We start from the raw sequence: 5,452 nt of genomic DNA, 5'->3' as shown, positions 1-5,452 counted from the left end.
TTGCATATGCCTAGGGGAGACTCTAGTGTCTACAGTCAATATTGTGTACATGTGGCATGCCAACCACCTTCGAATCATAGTGCTGATGAGTAGTGCTATGAATCAATGTGTTATTGGTAATATAAATTTCTTTTCATTTGTAAAACCACCATCATGGTACTAGCATGAGAAGGGCCCTGAGAGTTTAACTAGTCTATGTATCTAACTTGACTAAATCAAGGAAAATGTAATCTAATTGAACTCTAAACTATCATGCAAAAACTCTAATGAGCCCACAATGCTCTCAAAGAACTCCAAATTGAAGGCTTGCTAAATAGTTGCACTCTTGAGATTGGAAGGCATGGGAAGGAGAGAGAAGGAAATTCAAGTTACCAAACTAAAATACTCTATCCTTGTTTCTGTACATAACCTTCGAAAGGAAATTCAAGTTACCAAACAAGTGCATACTGCCATAACCATTATTTTTCTTGTGCAATAGCTAATTGGCGTTTTTCATATGAGAAAAAAGCATCTTGAAGACTAGTTTCCATGTCCTCGAAGTGATATAGAGAGATCATGTGTGATTCCCTCATCAAGAACCCATCACTAAAGCTAAGGTGCATCTTGAGACTAAATTGCATCCCAAGAAAGCTGTGGAATCTTGGCAGAATTGGTCATGCATCAATCAAAAGTTGCGATAATCCCACACAATCATGTTTGGCTAAATAAGAATAAAAGAGTTTGGATAAATTATTTTTAAATGCTTTTTAAATTGCACTTTAAGTTCATTGTATCTTTCTCTTTAAATCATGTGGTTGGTCATACTCACAATAACAATAATATAAAAGGAATCTTGAATGTGCTAGAAAAGCATGGTAGAAATTATATCTTGTCTCTAAAAATCATATTGGTTGAACATTAACTTGATTAAAATCCTAGAAACCCCAAAACTAATATTAGAAGGGAAACACTAGATAAAATCAAGGGCATATTCATTCATGACATGGTCATTAATAATTAAACTTATGCTTTCTATTTTTGGGTCTGTGTATGTTATGGTTATATTATCCTAAGATATTGCTTGTAATAACAATCAAACAAAAAAGAGGATATGTTGGTATAACGACCGATGGGATCCCCACACTGATGAGTCCTAAGCATCCTACAGGATGCCAAAAAACTCACCTTGCAAGGTGAGGGTCCTACACTTTTATGAAAGTTATAGATGTTTTGTTTTGTGTGATCATTCAATTATATGATAGGAAAAGGATCGAGTCATAAGTGCATGTTGCTTGCTTGCTTGAATGTTCGCTCCTCCTCCTTCACTTCAGTCTCCACAACCAACATGTATCAATGGTGCAACTCTGTCCATCGAATCATGTGGTAGAGGGACTTGCTCGAGTTGTTGCACTGAACATACACAACATACAAGGAGAAGCTCACTCAAGAACATAAGGACACAAATGGAGGGCAAAATGTTTTCTTACTCGCTTTTCTTTTTTCTTCCATACACTATATAATGTGTGCAAAGTGTAGATGAGATACAACATAAAGGAAAGTTGCCTACTAATTAAAATAATACATAACTAATTAAAATAATAAATAACTAATTATAATAATCAATGGGCGCTAAAACTATGCTAGCTATAGGTAGATGTAACAAGCGAAACACAATGAGTGATGAGTTGACAAGCATGTGAGGGTCATAATGACCACCACCGACAAACTAAGTACGTAAGGATGTAGAGTGTCTCTATTGAAATAAGAAGGGCCACATTGAGAAATATGTAAGGTGTTGGTCACAATAGGATATTTCTAAAGTAAGAGCAAATGCAATGTGAGAGGGTAATCATGTGAAAGAGGAAACTCTAGAAGAAAGTCTCGCATATTGAAGATTATAAAGTATTTCTATTGAAATAAAAAAGGATCACATCAAGAAAGATTACTTCAAGTGAAATAAAGTAGGAAAAGTCAAGTAAAATACTAATGAAGATGGCAATATGGAAAAGAAATTCAAGGCAAAGATAAAGGAAGTGTTTCAAGATCCCCTTCACAAAGAGCTATTCTTCTCAGCCACAACTCCTCTTCTCTAATTTACTATAAATAAGAGGCATAGGGAGAAATTTAGGAGGCATAAGTGATGCCAGGAGGCATATTCCACGGTGGATTCCGTGCCACGGTGGATTCCGTGAGGTTTTACGGTGGATGCCAGGAGGCATATTCCACAGTGGATTCCGTGCCACGGTGGATTCCGTGAGGTTTTACGGTGGATTCCGTAAACTTAGATGACCGGGGCTCATACACAAAGAGGATTCTTTGTGCGAGAAGTTGATGGGGACGCCTGTCCTTTTTGGGCGTTTCATTAATTTAGTGTGTACATGGGTGATTCCATAGCGGGTGATTCCGCAAAATGCATATTAAATTAATAAACGTTTGTGAGTTTAGAGTGCGCACTCGTAATAAATTAAGGTTAGGATTTATTTCTAACCAGTTGATTTATTTATGTAGCTAAAGACTGCTAGGTATTCACTTTTGTCGATTTAATTGTATTATTTTACTAACGATTGTGAATGCTTCAGTTGATGTGTAGAGATAACAGCAGTGGCGGAGAAAAGCATTGGAGTCTAGCGGGTATTCGACATTTGGACTATATTTTGATAGGCGCCACGCCTATATTTTGTTATGTCTATAGAGACATTGATTATTGATTATTATTTTGTATGCGCTTATGCGCCCGGATATGTTATTTCTATTTGGACATTGAGATTGGGCATGCCAGACTCTATGGGCACCGTCCATTAGCTTTATTTTCCTATTTTTGTAGAAAGCAAACTCAAAAGCTAAAAGCTTGTCATATTTTTGTAAATTGGGCTATTATTGAGCATGAAGATTGAAAATATACATTAAATACATGCTTTGTGAAGCGCTCACAGAAGGCATGGGGAAGATTGAACCCAATTTGTCTCTTGCCTCTTGTCGTGCATGCTTTTACATGGTTTTTTGTGCAAAAAGATAGAGTTCATTGTTCTTGGGGACCTTCAGGGATTCACTACGTGAGCTATCTGCGACCGATCTGTGCACCAATAAGGAAGCATAAGGAGACCTTGAGAGGCTGTGTGAGAGAGAGTTAGCTCAATTTTCCTTATCTCAGTCTTCGACTAAGCCATCTTCTCTTATGCTCTCCCATCTCAAATTCATTCCTCTCTCTCTCAAATCCACTTGCAAACGATGGCCCCCAAGCGAAGAATGTCACGTGCGGATGGCAATTTCACAACCAGCAATGAAGCTCCAAGTGAGAGTATCACTGTCAATAGAACTACAATACCAGATATAAATAATACATTTCCAAATTGTTAGTTGCTTGCATTGATTCCTGCATGAGATACATTAGGTCCCTACTATGCCGCATGACAATAGGTCATTGAAAGGGATAAATTTTATCTTTATAATTGTAAGATGCATATTCAAGTGCAATAGTTAAAACTATGAAAAAAAAAAATTTACACTCATCCAGGTATGATAAATGCATCTACACCTAAATAATGGATGAAACTGTTATCGCGCATATTCTTGCATTGTTTTAAAAAATGCAATTGGTTTTGTTAGTTGATCTAACATCCTAAATGCTTTCACATTCATATAATTGTTGAATTATCATTTGGATGATTATTCCAAATACTTGTGATTGATTGTAAATTCATGGCGGATGACTATAATGACAATTTGCTATGAGAATAAAGTAATGTTTTCTTGGAATATAATATTAGGGCTAACTGCCTTAACTGTGCTTAATTCTTAAATGAATTAATTAAAAAAAGGTTCTCTGCACGGATGGATCACCTCCATGATCGCACCGTGAATAAATCTGAAAAGAACACTGCTCGATTCACGGACCAAAGTTCGAGTGGTAGAAAGACTAACCACAGAAATTGTGTTTTACTCCTAGGCAGCTTGTGGGTTAAGTGAAGCTCTGGACACCCCTTGCTAAGTCCGGAACGAAGTTGAGGATTGTTATGGCCCCAATGTTTGTGGTATTAGAATATCCTAATGTAGATAAAGGATGAAATTTGTGGTGCTATGTGATTTAGACTAGTTACTTCTACAAGATAAAAGGGATATATAATTTCTCTCGTATAAGCAGAAGACAGAATAACTTGAAGATAAGTTAAAAAACTTGTTTGTCAAAATGACTGCTTGCTCTATTTTCGTGTCTGCGCTGTAAATTATGGAAACGAACCCTATTTTCTAAAAAGCTTAATTAAAAAAGCCGATTTTAAATGTCACACATAAATATGATAGGACCTAATTAGATAACTAAAGAATGCCTATTGAGGGAAGCAAATGGACGGGACTCCCAACGAGTCCACAATAGGGTGGTCCCAACGAATTGGGAGGCTTCTCACAAGGTTACCCTTAGCAATTGTTAGATTAGAATCCCGATTCATGCCGTTTTAGAGGATCGAAATGAAACTATATCCTACAGGTAAAGAGATTGAGTAACATATCCCTTTCGTTTCCCATTCTTTTTAAACCAAGTGCGGCCTGGATTTGCTTCAGCTTGAATTTCTCTACATAAAGTAGAATTTCCAAGACCCAACTCTAGAATGTTGTTAGGAGATCTTGACCACTAAGAACCCAAATTTCAAGTCGATTCCAATGGATTCAATCGTGAATATTCCGTTGTAAGGCGAACTTGAGAAACCCTAAGCAACAAACCCTATATCATTCTATAAGAATACCGAGCGACGTCATTTAGATTCGTCTCTTCATAGACCGCTAAAAACGTGCTTGGACACCTGATAAGCATCATGTTACACTAAAACACTTTGATTACAAAGCAAACTCCACCTCATCGTTGTAGCTTGACCATTCCTATCAAGGGTTCGAGTGAACCATGATAGATAATGCCCTCATCAAAAGAAACGAGAGATTGTAGGGCAAAAAAAGAAGCACCCCCATTCTTTAAGTGGATGCTACGAGGATGTTTTTAAGATCCATCCTTGTTTTATGTACCATGACTTAGTATATCCAACGAATCATAATCAAGGTTTGGTCTTCAAATGTCTTCACCATGGATTTTAGTTATAACTTGAATGTTTTCAAAAGTTATAAAGGATTGTTAAAAAGTATACAAAGGTGTACCAATTCTGAACATGGAGCATAGACCACCATCTAACAATGCTAGTGATTATGAATAGAATTTCTAATAGATTTATACATTTTTAAATTAACTGTTATTGTTGACTCTTTCAATATTGTGGTTATAAACTTCAAAGTGTTTTTTAGTGAAGACTTACTTTTTTTGGATAGCATAATAAAGATAATCATGTCTCACTTACTTCATTCAAATTGCATCTTGCATTATTGGTACTTTTCCTATCAGTCTTTTTAGGGGTCATTCTGCTTCCTAAATGAATGAGGTAATATTTTTGTCTCAGTTTTAGCACATTGAACATAAGATGGGAAATGGAGG

This window comes from Lygodium microphyllum, chromosome 30 (genome assembly GCF_053477565.2).
Source record: "Lygodium microphyllum isolate KBCC chromosome 30, Lygodium_microphyllum_v1.1.10, whole genome shotgun sequence".
In the NCBI taxonomy this organism is placed as follows: domain Eukaryota; kingdom Viridiplantae; phylum Streptophyta; class Polypodiopsida; order Schizaeales; family Lygodiaceae; genus Lygodium; species Lygodium microphyllum.
Note: the sequence above shows the minus strand (reverse complement) of the source record.